The following is an 18,362-nucleotide window of genomic DNA, read 5'->3' as shown; positions in this document are numbered from 1 at the left end:
TTCTCTAACCAGAGAAGCAGGTAGATGCCCTGATTCTTTTCAGGCTGCTGATTATGTTGATGTTACTTGACCAGCTATATTTTCAGATGAGAAGAAAGGACTGCTTGGGATATAAAACTTGAACTATACTCTTCCATATTGCACCAGAAATTCCTAACCAAAAGGTCAACAGCATACACACATGCTCTGGTCAGTATCAAAGGTGATCTGCAAAGGACCTAGCTTATATGGCAGCTCATTCTACTTCCTACCAAACTGGAATTGTGTCGATTCCATTTAACCCATCGGGAGATTATAAGAATAGTTGGAATAAATGTTTTACAGAGATGAATCAGTGGAAAGGGAGTGTAGGGACTTCTGAGGAAGCCTCATGGCTAACATAGTATTTATTTCCTAAATGGGAGGGGTCTCCTGCTCTCCCACACATATAGAAAAAAGGGCATTCTATTATGCTATGTTTGTAAACAATACCAATTTACTAATCCAGGTCCTCTTCTGAGACAGCTTTCCGCAAAGGATACTATTAATGGATTGCTGGTTCAATCTGCCTATGATGTCATTATTTCCAAGATCTTAAAAGGGACTATTTTGTTTGGGCCGGCTGTAGGCTCTATTTCAAGAATTGTACAAAAGCACCATTATTTTCTAGGAACCAAATCAAAAACCTGTTTATCGTTAAAGTTCAACTGTTGTTGTTCACTTCTACAATAGAAAGGAAACCTATAAGTGAGTTACACATTACATCTAGCCACAGGCCATTCGTTTCACTTTCAGAAATTGATCTTTGGCAACATGGAGAAATAGCTAAAATTAATGGACAACCAACAACAGTTTATATCTGTTCATAAATTGATTTCATACTTAGCTGCTTTGTTTTTCAGAAAATATTCAAATGGTTTTTCTGAATGGTGTGTATTTTTAATCTAGCCCTTGGGACTTAATGTGGCTTACCAATACTCTGTAATTATAATTCAAATTCATCAGCAGTAAGAAAGAAATCCCTTGTTTCATGATAACCAAGGAACCTAAACTTTTTATCAGAGTATGAGGATTACCTTTCTCTTTCTCATCTGTTTTTTTTTTTTTCCTATTCATCCAGGCCTCCATTCAAGTCTGAGAAAATGTGTATAGAGATTATCATAGTTGGAATTTGAAATGTCCCTCAAAGGCCATGTGCTAAAAGACTTGGTTGCCAGTCCCTGGTATTAGTGAGAGGCGGGGCCTCATTGGAGGAAGTATGTCTTCTAAGGCATGCCCTTGAAAGGACATATTTTGTCCCTGAGCCCCTTCCTCTCAGTCTTTCTGTCCCTCTCTGTTTCCTGGCCACCAGGAGGTAAGCTTTGTTTTTACATGCCCTTTTGGCATGATGTTCTGCCCCATCACAAGGCCAGAAACAATGGAGCCAGCAGACCAGGGACTGAGATCTCTGAAATCATGAACCAAAACAGATGTTTCCTCCTTTAAGTTGATTTTCTCAGGTATTTTGTCACAAAAACAAAAAAATCTGACTAATACAAATAAGAATACATCAATACAAACTTACACATGGCCCTTCACTGACTTCCTTCTTGACACTGAGCTTTGCTACAAAGCATTTTAGAGGCAAATGTCCATCAAGATACATGGTAACTATCATGTACAAACACAAGAATGGGATCCTAATTAGAATAAGATATATTCCATGTATGCATAATGTCAAAGTATACTCTACTATCATGTATATCTAGAAAGAACAAAAAAAATACTCTATAAACTGAAAAGTTTTTTCTCAGCAAGAGAAACAATAAGAGAGGTAAATAGGGAGCCCACATCATGGGAACAAATTTTTACTCCTCACACTTCAGATAGAGCCCTAATATCCAGAGTATACAAAGAACTCAAAAAATTAGACAATAAGATAACAAATAACCCAATCAACAAATGGGCCAAGGACCTGAACAGACACTTCTCAGAGGAGGATATACAATCAATCAACAAGTACATGAAAAAATGCTCACCATCTCTAGCAGTCAGAGAAATGCAAATCAAAACCACCCTAAGATACCACCTCACCCCAGTAAGATTGGCAGCCATGATGAAGTCAAACAACAACAAGTGCTGGCGAGGATGTGGGGAAAAGGGTACTCTTGTACACTGCTGGTGGGACTGCAAACGGGTGCGGCCAATTTGGAAAGCAGTATGGAGATTCCTGGGAAAGCTGGGAATGGAACCACCATTTGACCCAGCTATTGCCCTTCTTGGACTATTCCCTGAAGACCTTAAAAGAGCGTACTACAGGGATACTGCCACATCGATGTTCATAGCAGCACAATTCACAATTGCTAGACTGTGGAATCAACCCAGATGCCCTTCAATAGATGAATGGATTAAAAAAATGTGGCATTTATACACCATGGAGTATTACGCAGCACTAAAAAATGACAAAATCACGGAATTTGCTGGGAAATGGATGGCACTAGAGCAGATTATGCTTAGTGAAGCTAGCCAATCCCTAAAAAACAAATACCAAATGTCTTCTTTGATATAATGAGAGCAACTAAGAACAGAACAGGGAGGAAGAGCAGGGAGAAAAGATTAACATTAAACAGAGACATGAGGCGGGAGGGAAAGGGAGAAAAAAAGGGAAATCACATGGAAATGGAGGGAGACCCTCATTGTTATACAAAATTACATATAAGAGGTTATAAGGGGAATGGGATAACAAACATGGAGGGAAATGAATTACAATAGATGGGGTAGAGAGAGAAGATGGGAGGGGAGGGGAGGGGGATAGTAGAGGATAGGAAAGGTAGCAGAATACAACAGTCACTAATATGGCAGTATGTAAAAATGTGGTGTGTAACCGATGTGATTCTGCAATCTGTATTTGGGGTAAAAATGGGAGTTCATAACCCACTTGATTCTAATGTATGAAATATGATTTGTCAAGAGCTTTGTAATGTTGTGAACATCCAATAAAAAAAATACTCTAGCCAATGTGACTAAAATTCATACTATGGCATATGAGTTTTATTGGATGCAACCAAAATTGCCAATTGTGCCTACTTGCCACAGGCACTTTACCCAGGTATATAAAGGATGAAAATCCAGAAATTCTAGTCCTACAACTTGCAAGGCCACCTATTAAGCCATAAGCAATTGAAACAAATATTTTTTATCAGATCTGATACCGTCAGAGACACATACAGAAACAAACACATGTCTGCATTATTCTGTCAGCGTTCAAAATTTAAATGACTATTATTTGCATATTTTTCTTAATAAAAAACAAATGAATAATGCTTTTCTTTCAGAAACAAAAGTCCAGACTGGAAGATTCACATGATCTAATGAACCCAGAGGTGAGCTCCAAAACTACCAGAAACACAAGAGAATTATCATATATTGGTGAGCATACCAACATTGTTTAATATACTTTTCATATCAAAGTAAAATGTTGGAATATAGCTTAGGAGAACTTTCCAGCATGAACTTCTTGATGCATCTGATGAACAGGGTTGCAAGAAACTTGGAACTGGGCTGGGGTTGTGGCTCAGTGGTAGAGCCCGTGCCTAGCATGTGTGAGACAATGGGTGTGATTCTCAGTACCTCATAAAAATAAAATAAAAAGTTATTTGTCCATCTACAATAAAAAATATTAAAAAGAAACTTTGAGGGCTGGGGCTGTAGCTCATTGGTACAGTGCCTGCCTCGTACATGTGAGGCACTGGGTCCAATCCTTAGCACCACATAAAAATAAATAAAGATATTGTGTCCAATTTAAAAAAAGAAACTTTGAAGTGATGAGATGACAGTTCTATTATGACAAACTGACAAAAGCACAAAAGAACAAAGATGGATTATAGGATTTTAAAAGTATATTAAACTGATCTATGGTGAAGCATAAAAATGTTTCCAATTTCTAGATTCTGGGAATTTGGGGGAGTTTCTTTATAACAATAATTAGCCCTATAAATCAAGAATTAAACTTTTAATGACAGCTTCCACACGTCAAGGTATTAAGTAAACACAGACTTAAAGTCTGCTAAAGTTTCACTAGATAATGATATTAATGTTGGACTGTACCTTTTATGTGAAGATAGGGTTGCTGCTTTTACTAGAAGAATGATGTGTGCACTGAATTATACTTTGGTGGTGAGAAAAGAATTAAAGAGTTACACCGCCTGGCTTTTTTGGTGGGGCTTCCTTTTGTCCTAAGGCACACATTTTCAAGATGTCTAGCAGAGCTTTTAGGTAGAGATTTGACTGGGAAACAAAACCTGTTTTGCTAATTAGCCTAAGCTGACAGTTTCCCACTTTATCTTGGATGCATTATTAGCAAATGAACCACTCAGCACAGACACTTACAACAGACAATGTAAAAATATATGGTAGACTTTTTAACTGTCAAAGAAAAAGAAAAGAAAACTTCTCTAGCCTTCCACTAAAAAGACAACATCTTATGATTTGAAAGAAACATTGCTCTGTATTTCTACAGCAACTTGCATCTGAAGATTTCTAAAGACTTTCCAGAAATTAATTCCCATAATATGCTATAATGCCAAAGAGGGCATTTTGTAGGAAGGAGAATGAGCCAAGTCTGGTCTCCCAGAAGCTCTGAAACCACACTGCAATTTCCAGACTATATTTACAAAAGGTAGCCCAACTTGGCATTTCCATCATCTTGTCTCAAACTGCACAGTCATTATGCATGTTATTCCCCTCACTTGATCGAAAGCTTCTTGAGGGTAAGAGCCCCTCAGCCATAACTGTATGCCTTCATATCACCTAGTACAGTATCTTGTTTCCAGTAGTCATTACATGTTGAGGTAATTAAATAGAACTCTATACACTCTGTGCATTAGTTGTAGCTATGAGTAAGTATTTCATAATGTTGCATAAACTTGTATCGCCTACTTATATTGGGTCTGAGTCAAGAAGGCATGTTTGGAAATATCAGCACTAGTCAAACTGAAAAGTAATAGGGCATCATTTAGAAGCCAGCTACATCTGTTTAGCAATAACTCACTTTTAAACTATATGACTTTCTAATGTCTAAGGAGCTTCCAGTCTTCTTAACTCTTTTTGAGCCTGACATCAATACTGTGAAGAAGGGATTACTGTCCTCATTTCCCACATGAGGAATTGATAAAGAACAATGGTTAGCTGACTTTCCTGGGGTCACAAAGTAAGTTAAAGAACAGAGACTAGAACCCCTTAAATTCCTAAACTCCTGTCAATTCCCTACACGCTATACTAATACAATGTGTATCTAAGAAAACACAAATGCACACACTCTTCATATATACATTTTTATCCTCTTAAAATATTAATACAATAGGTCTAACTTTTTTCATTTAAACCCACTTCAAGGCTGGTACTTACTGATTCCAATTGCTTTTCCCATCCATAGACCAAGGGTTGGTGGTTTACTGATAAAACTCCAGCAGATTTTGTTGGCCAGTTGTACCAATTCTTAGATGGCCTTGTTTTAGAGCTTGTCTCTTCTGGGGCACTCACCAAGAGAACTCTGCTATCAGAGACAGGGGTGTGCTGTTTCAGAGAGCCTCGCCAGGGAGATACCATTACCCTGTGTAATGGAGGGAAGCCATTTCTAAGATCATTTGATCAGGAGGAGCTGAGCCACTTGTTAGGCAGATTTGAAAAAGCAGCCAGACAAGCAAGGGAGGCACTAGCTCTTTTTACAGCCTCCTAGTTTCAATCTTAGATTATGCAATAGATAGCTCACTGCTGACATACATATAAGCACAGTCACATAGAATACATTCATGATCTCTCTCCCACAGGCAATTGAGGCTGGTTCTATAGTAGTTCTGTTCCCTGCTAACATTTTTATGAGTGACTTCCATTGTTTTCTGTAGGAACATGGCATTAATTGAGTCCAATAAACCAGCATATTATAGTTGCAAATTTCAATGTCAGGTGGCAAATCAGGAAATCGATAGGTACACACTAGCATCCAGACCTCATATACTACATATATTATAAAGAACAAATAATTCTTTTTCTAATGACTTCTTAAGCTATTCTAAATGTACATAACACCATACTTTAGTATTCATTGTGTATGCTGCATAGCTAATGCCAAGAAAAATGCTAATAATTATCTGATGTGTGTTTATATTTGCAAACCAATGCATTATTATGTTTCAGCTTTTCATTTCCAATATTGATGTTTCTAAGAAGAGAAAATAAGATGCACAAAGAGCAGAGGTAGAGATTTTTAAAGCATAAAAAAATAGAAGTAATTACTCTAAAAGATACCTCAAAGAAATTGGTTCAAAAAAGAAAGGAAGTCAACTTCTTTGTAATAAAACATTTCCACATTCTTCAACACAGAATGTAACATCCTTTGAAACATTCAGGTGGAAAAAATTAGATGCAGAACAATAGCCCAAGTGAGCAAGATAGGTAGGCATTCAATGTCCTGAATCTCTGGAGGTCCAATTGATCTCTGTTGCAATGCATGGATGATAATTATACTCTTCTCTTATCTACCCTAGTGAAATGTCCAAAAATTCCCCCAAATTTAAGCTCAGAAATTCAATTCCTGATTTTTCTAGCATATTCTACTTGCCATTTAGATGTTTGGATGCTGTTTTCCAACTTGTGAACCATGGCTTATCATCCTATGTCCTTACTGTATTCCAATTTTCTCCGTACCCAAACTGGCTTTCTACAAGGAAGGTATGCATGACATATCTGAAGAGAAGAGCTAAATGAGGGTAATTGAGACCTCATATTATTTCTAAATCAGAAGCTTAGATCCATTTAGCAAGAATCATATTTCACCAAAAAAGTGACTTCTTGCCAGTTGGCATAAAATAAGCAACTCTTCCTGGAGCTTTTGCCTCTTACTGATAGTTTACATGTCCACATCTAAGCATGTATTTCAGCATCTTATTTGGGAGCTATAGTTAAGGAAGGGGAAAATATTACCTATATCAAAAGAGTTCCTCAAATGCTAAAGGAAGGATGAAAGATGATTTCACAAATGGTTGAGGATAAACGTTCAGCTGATTAGACCCTACTTTTAGAAATTCCCCATATTTGACCCTACTGCAAAGACAAATGTTTTGAAGAAAACTGGGTATAAGAGCATAATCTTCTGAAACAACTGTCTAGAAACCAAAAGTCTGATCTGAAATATGACCTCACAAATGACTATATGGGCTTGCCCATGGCCTTTCTACGACCAGCACTTCATTTTCTAATAGTTGGATTGGTGAAGTAGCTTTTCTAATAGTTGGATTGGTGAAGTAGCTTGCTCCCATTATTAACCTTTAATCTACTATCTCATTGCTGCTACTATTCACTTATAGAAGATAAGACTCATGAATCCTTCATATGGGAGCACATTCCTATTCAAGCACATGATCAGATTTGTTTCTCCAGTGTTCAAACACACACTGTTTCTGTGGCCACAGGAAGTCTCCATTCTGAGACAACAGGGTCCAGCATGCACCTCAAAGTAAGTAATATATGGTATTCTCAGAGGAAAATTGCAGAAAAAGTAGAAGCAGAGTGGTATGAGGACCTAGAGTCAGCAGGCCAGAAGAGGAATCAGTAAGTAGTTCCCAAATTAGTCCTGTAGAGCCTAGACTGTGGCCTAGAACACATCCTGACAAAAATATTGGGGAGGGAAGGGAGAGGGAATCTGAGAGTTCATTAAATATATATGTATAAACTGTGTGAAATGATGTTCATCTCAGAGAGTTCTTTCACTTTTGAGATTGAGCTCCATAAGTTCCCTATGGCATAGCATGCTAAATCATGTCAATTAACCACTAGCTGGTTTTATGGTCTTGGGCAGATTACCTAGGTATGCCCTATCCTCTTCTGCATAGCTTAATAATAGGGGTCTGTAGGTTCCACACCTGGAGTAAAAGAAAGTATCTTATCTCAGCCCTTGTATTGTACAGGAAAACACAATGATCCTTATGGATTTGGGTTTGTCTTTCATTTAAAAGAAGTCTGAGACTAAATCACATAGTACCCTTTGAGGGGACAAAGAATGTGATCTATTATTAAGACCCATTAAATAGCCTATGTATGCATGCATTCATTTACTCAAACAACAAGTATTTCCTGGCGCTCATGTGCCAAGCACCATGCTAGGTGATAAACATAAGGAAATAAATGCATGTCTAGTCCTGAGTGAGGTTATAGGCTTGAGTTATAGGTCTCATCTGTGGCTTCACATTATATATAAAATTACACAAATGCACAGGAAAAAATAGAACTATCAATCAAGTAAGGGTATGCAGAATGTAAAATTAAAAGTGATTTTAAAAAAAAAGAGGGACTAAAGTACTTCAGAAGAGGGCAAGACTCTCCTTTACTGACTACTGCCCTATTTTATGAGAAATCAGTGCCAATAAATCATACTATCACACATAAGGAACAGTTAAGGTATTGTTCCAAAAAACATCACAGCCCAGATTTACATCCCCATGCCACCAACATTCCTATGTGCCAGGTATGGCATCAGGTGTAGGGTGTATACAAAGAGATGAATAAAGATCACTACTTGATCATGTGCTGGAATAGGGATGTGCTCCCATATGAAGGAGTCATGAGTCTTATCTTCTATAGGTGGACAGTCGTAGCAATGAGGTAGTAGATTAAAAGGTTAATGAGGGGAACAAGCTACTTCACCAATCCAACTATTAGAAAATGAAGAGCTGGTTGTAGGAAGGCCATGAGCAAGTCCAAATAGTCATTTGTGAGGTCATATTTCAGATCAGGCTTTTGATTTCTAGAGGTCACAGTAGTGAGGAAGGGGACATGCGTACCTACAATAGGTACAAAGTGATGCAACCCAAATAGGTACAAGATGCTTGGGAGAGACAGGGTAGAAAGGAAACTAATGTTCTCAGAGGGGTCAGAAACTATACCAAGTGAACAGGGTATAAAGTACACATAGGAGTTCACCAGGATTTAAAAAGTAGTAAGTAGTGGGGTTGTAGTATTATTCAACAGTATTTCCAATCTGCAAATACATTTTTTCACTTTGGGCATCTATTCCTGCCGAACTAAGTGATTTTGAACATATCTCAAACCTCTTTAAGAAAGTAAAATGTGCAAGACTAAGAGCCAGGACATTTTCTAGAACTGTAGCCATATATGAACAGACTTCTTCTGGGGAAATGAATTAGGAACATAAGCCTTGAAAAAATAAATTCTTTCCTAGTATGCTTCAATGAAGAACTAAGTTGCATCTTATTATGCATTCTGAATTTTTGAAGTTGATTTTTAGTTCATATGTCTTTTATAAACCCAAAAGAATACCAGCTCTCCTTCTGGATTATTCTGTGATATTCACAAAATCACTAAACATTCTTAAATCTTCAATCTATCCATTAGTTCAGCATTTACACTATGATTTTGGTTTGTTTGTTTGTACTGAGTATTGAACCAAGGGGTACTTAACCACTAAGCCATGTCACCATCCATTCTTATTTTTTATTTTGAGACAGGTTCCTGCTAAGTTGCTTAGGACCCTGCTAAGTTGGTGAGGCTGTACTCAAACTTGTAATCCTCTGGCTTCTGCCTCTGAAATCACTTGGATTATAGGTACACAATGTTTATTAAGTGCCCAGGCAGGCAAAAGATACTTCGGAAAGACAGTGGGTGAAGGGTAGCTAATACTGCTCAAAGGTGTCAGAGGATATAGCACTTCAGGGGGAAGAGTGAATAGGAGTTCACCAGGTTCTAGGATGACAAATGAACAAAGAACAGTCTTTTCCCTGGGAGAGACTAAAAATGTAAAGGGTGTCAGCCTTGACAGCCAAGTGTCAAGATGAAAACAGAATACTATCAAAGAACACAGAGAGAGACTCCCAATCACCTGATGAAGGAGACTTAATAGAAGAAGCACATTTAAATTAAACTAAATTAGGAAGAATAAATAACCAAATCATGTGGATGGCATGTTTAAGGCACAAGGAACAATGTGTATTAAGGCCCAAAATAGATTAGAGACCCAACGAGGAAAAGGTAAAATCAGTAGAGGCAAATGAAGAAAGGTCTTATATGCCTTTCTATTAAGTTTGGATTCTTTCTGCCATATGAAGAGGTATCAAGTAGTGGAATAACATAATCAGTTTTTAATTTTATTAACTATTATTTAGGTGACAATGTAGCAAATGTCTAAGACCAAAGACTTTTTCCCCAGATAGCAATATGGGAATAGTTTTGCAAAGCAACACTATGAAGATGAGCCAGGGGAGAAAAAAATGGGCAATATGCAAAAAAAGAAGACGGGGGAAGCAATTTCAAGAGGAGCCTCTATTTAGGACACTGACCAAAGATGGCAGTGATGCCAGTTCTGGTGGAATTAACTGGTCTTGGAAACCCAAAAGGTAACCCATCCCAAGAATTTAGAGAAAAGTAGAGGGCTAATGATTTTGGTAGACTTTAGTTAGTGTTTGGGATTCCAAACAGAACTATGCCACAGTTTCCAATATTTGTGAAATAAGAGTAACCAACTAGCTTAGAGTAGTGATGGAAAATAATGAATCTGGTGTACTGATAACAAATATGATTGTGTAGTACTTTTCTTATATTAGTAGTTACTGGGCCACCAGCAAGTATTACATTCTCAAGAGAATAAGAACACATGGTTCTACTGTCTTTGTCCAATAGGACAGCATTTATAATGAGTTTTAGAAAAAAAAATCATCGAAATTTTTATACAGATTCTATGAAAAAACATACTAATTCTAAAAAGACAAAATACCCACAAATGAAAAAACATGTATATAAGTTAATATACAAAAATGAGAAGATGATAACAGTGACATATTGGAAATCTCTATAGAAATTCACTTAGGTATATCTAGTGAGAGGAAAGATAAATATTTAAGCATCTTGTCTTTGAGAAGTATTTTCCACATATTGAGTCAAAAAGCTAAAGGAAACTTTAATTCACATGTGATAGAAAAATATATTTCTTACTATACTATTATTCTCAGAAGAGAAAGCAAGAGAAAGACAATAAATACAGTTGCAACAGCATCCCTAATACGTTCATTTGACAATGTGGAATTATTCAAAGGAGAGTTGGACATATGGGCTGAAGATTTTAAGTTGAAGGCCACCAGCATGGGAATATGTGCAATTACCCAGAAATAATAAAGAATAAGACAGAAGAGAAGATCTTTGGGGAACACTAATATCTCAGAACTACAAGAGGAAGAGGAGTCCCTGATCACTGAGGAAGATGGTCAAAGATGTAAATAGTATGATGTCATGGTAGGGGTGATTCAAGATGAATATATTGCTAGGAAGCAAATGTTACAGAGAGGTCAAAAGCAAGTCTTTTTACCCACCTATCCTTTTTCCAAAGTTTACTAAGCTTGCTGTCATTAATTTTTGTGCACAAGAGAAATTCCCAAGTATACCAGAGGTCTGTTGATGTGTTTCAGTACGTATTAAGAATTCTCAGACTGGATATTCACTGTAACTGGAGCAACATGACCCAACCACACAGTATGGTTCAGTTAAGAAAGAAAATCTTAAGAAACATTTTTCTTTTGGTGGTGAATGGTACCACTGTGGCCACTACTCAGCCCTGTTCCAGAGGGTACTGTTATGAGCTCACATTTTTTGCCTTCTTGCAGCATGCTGGGCATTGCACAGGACAGAAACAAACATACAGAGGTTTTAGTTAGTAGATAAACTATAGGCAGCATTTAGATACTCTCCCCCCCACACACACACACACAAAGAAATATGCTCAGTTCTAATAGCTTTTATTTGCTAACTGTAGCCTCAGAAGACTTTGCCAAATGAAGATGTAAATATTCAGTCTGATCTGGTACTTGTTCAGCCTATCACTGCTATCAATAAGCTGCAAGGCATTGGAATCTATTTCTTTATCTGGAAAACGGGACCACCTCACCATAAGGTTCTAAGGATCCAATGATCCAATTGTATTGTAAGAACTGCTTTAAAATAATTTAAGACATTCTACTAACAGAAGATGTTTACAATTACTGCCACAGGTTTCACAAGCCAGAAATAAAGTTGCCATCATTCATTGAGATCTAATCATGCCTCAGGCACTCTGCTAAAAGTTACTCATGTACAAGTTCACATAACCTGCATCACCACACAAGGCACTAGTATTTTCCATTCTACGGATGAAGCAACTGATGTTCAAAGGCATTAAGTCACTTGCCCAAGTTCATAGACTTAGTAAATGGATAAGTAGGACTACACAATCCCACATCTGTGTTGCTCCAAAGCCCAATGTTCTTGTTTATATTCTCTCAGTCATGCCAAGTGCATATATGATGTGTTCTCAGCTATTTGCAACCTTTGCTTGAATATGAATTATTCTTAGGGTCTCAACGTAAGTGAACTGTGTCTCCACTGTGGTGTTGGGGACCAAACTTTGGAAATGAGAAAAACCTCTATCTACAAAGCAGACATTCAACATTAGAATCAATGACAGAGGAGCACCTGTGGTTAGAAAACTGACAGCTGGCTGTACCAACATCAGGAGTCTCCCCTCTTCTCAAGTTCTGAAACAGCAAAGGGAGGTGGCATCACAAGGCTTCATGGATTTCAAGGAAGAAGTTGTATGACTAGAGGGGACTTCTACAGGAACAAGAAACTTTGCTGCAGTGGTAAGATAAATGTGTCCTAAAGTGATACAGGAAATGAGGAAACTCCCCATGGGTTAATCCTATTTTTCACTCATCTTCTTGGGTGGGCAGGAGCACTGACATGTAGTTTGTGGCTAAGAAGAAATAAAGATGTAAGCAGCAAGTCCTGTGAAAATAAGGTCTTTGGCTGCAAAGAACCATACTGCTCTCTTGTTATCTTAGGGTTCTGTCCCCATGAAAGGCTGTGGTAAAGACAATAATAGTATTATCATTTGTTGAATGCTGAGTATAGGCAAGACATTGTATCAAATGCTTTCATAAGTTATCTCATTTTATTCTCATAATAACTTGATGAGGTTATTAGAACTCCCAGTTTACAGATGAGGACACTGACTCTTAAGAGGGGTAAGATATTACTCAAACAACTTGCACACTAAGGAAGTAGCCAAATTGAGATTTAATGCTGATTTGTATTTGATGCTCCCAATGTCTTTACCATAATGAAACAGTGGGTTATTAATATTCTAAAACCATAAAATGATCACATAAATGCAAGGGGTTGGGTCTTCTCACCTAGTGCTTCTCAATAAATTTAAGTGAATCCAGGCAGTTGGATTTTTTCTTCCTGAAATTTAGCTTTTCCTGTAAATTGTATAAATTGCCTTTGATACATCTCAGAATATCAGCAAGACACTATCAAATGTAATCCTGCTAGGCTGTTTCTTTAAGGCCATATTCAGAAGGACGTAGTGGCTAAAGCTTAATTAAATAAAATAATTTTACTAAAATTCATAGCTGACTTGACAAAGGACTCTGTTCCACAATCTTCTGGAAAGATGGCACAGCCCTGGCCACAAGGATATTAACTTTGGCAAATGACTTCCCTGAATCCTGACTGCTGTTCCCAATCACTTGTGGCCTTTGAAGTTTTGAGGAGTCCAAAAGCCACTGAATTACATGACAAAGACCCCTCTGATCCCAGATTTCAAGACTTCTAGCATTGTGTTCCTGTTTCATGGTAACTTCATCTTCCCCACACAAATGGAAATACCTCAAGGACACAGTATGTATCTTTCACATATTTGGATCTCTCTCTGAGCTTAATGCTATTTGGAGCCCATAGAATATCCCTGATCTGGACTGGTGATATCACTGGAATTATAGGATTGAGGAAGACAGACACAGGAACTATGGTGACAAAATGTTCCTGCCCACCTACCCCTTTTAGTTTCTTTTTTATTTATTTATATTTATTTATTTATAGTTGTAGGTGGACACAATAACCTTATTTTATTTATTTCTATAGTGCTGAGGATCAAACCCAGTGCCCCATGCATGGGAGGTAAGTACTCTACCACTGAGCCAGAACCCCAGCCCCCCTTTTAGTTTCCTAATTGAGATTCACAAGTAGATGCTCTGGGTCCAGCCTTCTGCTAGGCAGGAATTCAAAACAGGTAAGATGATATCATTTGTGCTATTAAAGAAGTTCTCAATATAATCATGGGAGCCAGAGTACTTGGTACAGTTCCAGAGTATAGTTCTTCCACATGGCACACAAGACCCACAATCAAGTGTATGCTTAGGTATGTTTTCCATTCAATTTTGTTCCAGGAAATCTCCAGCAGGGGAAACCAAGCATTTGAGAGGTTCCTACAAGGTGTTCTCATGTTTTTAAATCTCATGGTATACAACTCTAGCATCGGGTGCCTGATCCACTTACCAAATCCTAGGTTTGTTCTTGTTTTCACCCTTTCAGGGAAATCTATAGTCTGCTTGGAGTACAAGGAACTTCCTACAGTTCCTCCTGACACATGCCCATGGAGAAATCTCCTCTGGCAACTTAGTAACAATTGCTAAAATTTCACCTATGCATATATACACTGACAGTTGAAATTTACTTTGTCACCCAGCTAGTTCATTAGCCTTTTCTTTTCCTTTTTTGAATGTCATGTTCCAGATACAACTGGATGTTGAGTAGACTTGTCTAGATTAGAGACCTATTACAAGCAAGCCTACTCTTTCTATGTGTGTAGTCAACAGACAATTCCAGATCATAAGCGTAAAACCAGAAACATGCACTTTTGCATAGGAAACCAGTAAGACTCCATAAGAAAACATTTTTCACCTTTTCCTCTCCTTATAAGAGAAATTAGGTTTTAGACTTAAACTTCCAGAAAATAAACCCCACCTTTGTCAGACAGCATTGATTAAAACTCTACTTGAGATGATATCTATAAAAGGAAACTATGGGGAAAGAAAAGAAAACTTAATTGGTGGGGTTCAGCTTTGTCTCTTTAATCCTAGACAAATTCTCAAAGGATCTATTCCTGACTGGCACTCTTCTTATGGCCACTGGTTGCCAGAGAAACTTAATAGTGGATAAGGAAAGCACTAGAAGCAAGTAGGAAAAAAAAAGAATGGCAACTCTGATTATGAACTATTTTCTAAAATTAGGTGTGTCATGGTATATGTATTATTGAGAAAATGTATAACTAGGAAAATCAGTGCTGGGGGCATGTGTAAGAATTTCAGATGGTATGAGTATGTACATGAGAGTGTGAGTCACTAATCATTTGTGTGAATCAATGTGAATGGATGAGTCAATGTGATTATCTTAGTGAGGGAGTGTATGTCAGTGTCAATATGTCCATATGAGATTGTGAGTTAAGAATATATGACAGTTACAGGACAGCATGGAGGGCATGGAGGTTGATGCAAGCAAATGTATCAAGGTACTCAGAATGTGGCTAGGGTAAATATGTGACTGAATATGCATATCAGTAATTGTCCTGTCACATGTAGTATCAGTAATTGCCTGTGTGTGAGTACATGTATCCCTCTATGTGAACTGACTATTGTGATATGAATTGGATATATTAGTATGGTGTATGCCAGTGTTAATGCACATCAGTAACTATATGTACCTCACGTGCCTGGGTGTAAATGTATGTAGCAGTGTGAGTGAGGGTGTTTTGGTATGAGAACAGGAGAGTGGGAATGTATAAGAATATGTGCCTGGTATGACTGTGCTACTGTGAAATTTTAGAAGGTATGTAATTTATATGAGTTGGCATGTAAGAGGGTATACATTTGAATGTACATTAGTGTTAGAAAGTATAAGTGTCTATGGGAATGAGTAGGAATGTGTGGTTGTAAATATAAGTGTCAGAAAATGTGAGTTTAAGTTTGTGGACATGGCTCAGCAGTAAGTATGTCTGTTAGTGTAATTTAGTGTAAGTAGTGAATGAGAATGTGTCATTGTGAATATATCTGTGTGAAAGTGATTGTGTATGAAACTGTGTATACAAGCACTATTTCTCAGCATCCAAGGGTTTATTTAAATAAAGACTCTAAATCTTCTAACTTAAAAAAAAAAGTGATTGTGTATGAGTGCGAGAAGGTCCCATGATGGCTGTCAGTGACAATGGCTGAGTTCACGAAAATGAGAACTTGTATACTTATATTTCAAGTTGTGTTCCTGCATATTTGGTGGAGAGGGCAGTTATATCTCACTGTGAAGAAGGTGAGTACATGAATGTGAATGTGTATTCCCATGCATAAGTATGATTTTGTGTGAATGTCACAGGGGAAGGAAGATGGTTTCAATGCTATAAATGTAAGTGTAAGAACATGTCATTCTGAGTGTAAGAGTGCAAGAAAGTGTAAGAGGGTAAGTGAGTGAGATGGAATGTAGAGTATGAACATATATAAATATGCAAATATGAGCATTATGCACATGCATTGCCCTGTAATGGCTTGTGTGTATACTGTGAGGAGTAAATTGTGATGAATATAAATATGTTGGAACCTATGAAAGTAAGTATGTGTATGGCTGTATGAGAAACTGTTTCAATGTAAGAAAGTCAATGTATGTCTGTGTGTTGCATGTGTATGTGTGTGTGCAATTATGTAGACATTTTAGTGTGCAAAAAAGTTTATGTTGTATGTGGCTGTTAGTGTGTGAGAATATAAGGAAGAGTATAAAGGTGTGAGTGAGTGGGAGGATGAGGATGGGGTATAGGGTAAGTATCAGTGTGTGTTAATGTGAAAGTGTAAATATATGAAGGTGAGTTTGTGGCAGTATAAATATACCTGTATGTAGTATGTTTGTAAACAAGATCATATGCAAGGGTGAGTAGGATCATCACTGTGAATGTGTTCAGTGTGCTAAGTGAGAGTGAGTCGGGAAATAAATGTGACTGTATGAGAGTACAAGTATGCTTGTGTGTGTGTGTGTGTGTGTGTGTGTGTGTGTGCGCGCGCGCATGCGCGTGCACGCGTGCTCAGTGGTACTACAATAATTGGTAGTCTGGGAAACTCCAGGAAGCATCTTTCCCTCCAAAGCCACAGCATACCTCCTATTACAGGCAGGTTACATAGCCACTCTTAACTTCTATCTCATCAAAGATAATATCTAACTTGAGCTAGTATCACTTGTATAATCAGAAAGTAAAAATATTAGAGAAAATACCTACCTTGAAGGGTTACTGTAGAAGCAAATGGTAACACGCAAAACTGAAGTGCTTAGTAAAGAGCTGGCAACAATAGATAATAAATAAAAGTTGTTGTTGTAGCTTACATAGAACACCCAGGAGTGATCCCAGGGCTTGCTTCTTATTTTACTCAGTTCTAGTTACCTCCTGTCAGTCAAAGTCTATAGAGGATTCCCTACCCGAACATCTCTCGAAAGTTGAATGCATCAGTATTGACAAGGCTGTAATTTCATACCTTCAATTCCATGGCTGAAACACTGGGACTTCCCTTTCATGAGAAGGTATCACAAACACCTGGTGCTGAACTGTAGCTTTTACTTTGTCCCATAGTCCCAGGGCATGCTCAGGGTTAAAGGGAATTGGGTTGTATATTCCTTGTTTGTTTTTCTTGCTGTGTGTGTGTGTGTGTGTGTGTGTGTGTGTGTGTGTGTGTGTTGGTTTGTTGCTTCTCAACTTGGGCAACAGGACAGATGCCTAAATAGCTGACAAAGAGACAGAAAACAAGACAGAAAGATCGAAGGACAGCAAGCTATAAATAGGTCGCTGGACTGCAGGGTACAGAAAGCTAGAAGAAGCCAATAGAGGAAGCTACAATGACTGAGAGGCAGAGACAGAGGTAGATGATCAGAGAAGCAGGCTGAGAAATCTGAAAGAAATGCAGAGGAAGAGGGAGAGACCCAATTTGCAAAACTGCTGGGGAACTGTTGGACTTTTGTAAAATAGACTAGAGACCTGTAAGATGTAGCCCCCACCCTTGAAGAAATTTCACTCTAGTTTACCTGACCAGATGAAGATTCCAGAAACTGTGAGAGAATTATTTAAGGCAGGAGAGAAACAAGTGCCATACTGCATGCTACATATTCAAGTGCTGAAGAGCTGGAGGAGAAAGTTTGCCCTTACCACTTGGTTGGGTGGGAAGAGAGGGAAGTTTCAGGAAGGTTTAAGTTAAGCTTGGCAGGCCAAGAAGAGGGTGGATGGGTGGGAGTACACTTCGAATAAGAAGGTAAAAATAAGATTATGGGGCAGTAAAATCACAGAAACCCATTGGCAGATTTGTGGTGTGTGGCTGAAATGCCACTTAGACATCAGGAAAGGAAGAGAACAGGAAATGACAGCTTGATGGGAAGCAGTTTCTGTGTTACAATGAAGCTCTTAGACGCTGCTTGACATTTGCAAAGGACCTGGCAATGATTGTTATGTTGTTTCTCCTCCTCACCCTGAAATGTAGGTCAAGGCTGTCAGTCTCATATTGGAG

General features: G+C 38.0%; 1 protein-coding gene across 1 annotated transcript in view; it reads right to left on the bottom strand.

Annotated features, from left to right (window-relative positions):
• The window catches only part of PAK3 (p21 (RAC1) activated kinase 3), a 108,305-nt gene that overhangs the window by 82,629 nt on the left and 7,314 nt on the right, over window positions 1-18,362 (bottom strand). The gene's annotated exons all lie outside the window — the stretch shown is intronic.

The sequence above is a fragment of the Spermophilus citellus genome (assembly GCF_964194105.1).
Source record: "Spermophilus citellus genome assembly, chromosome: X".
NCBI classification, from domain to species: domain Eukaryota; kingdom Metazoa; phylum Chordata; class Mammalia; order Rodentia; family Sciuridae; genus Spermophilus; species Spermophilus citellus.
The sequence above is the reverse complement of the archived record's forward strand: the minus strand, read 5'-3'. Positions and strand labels throughout refer to the sequence as shown.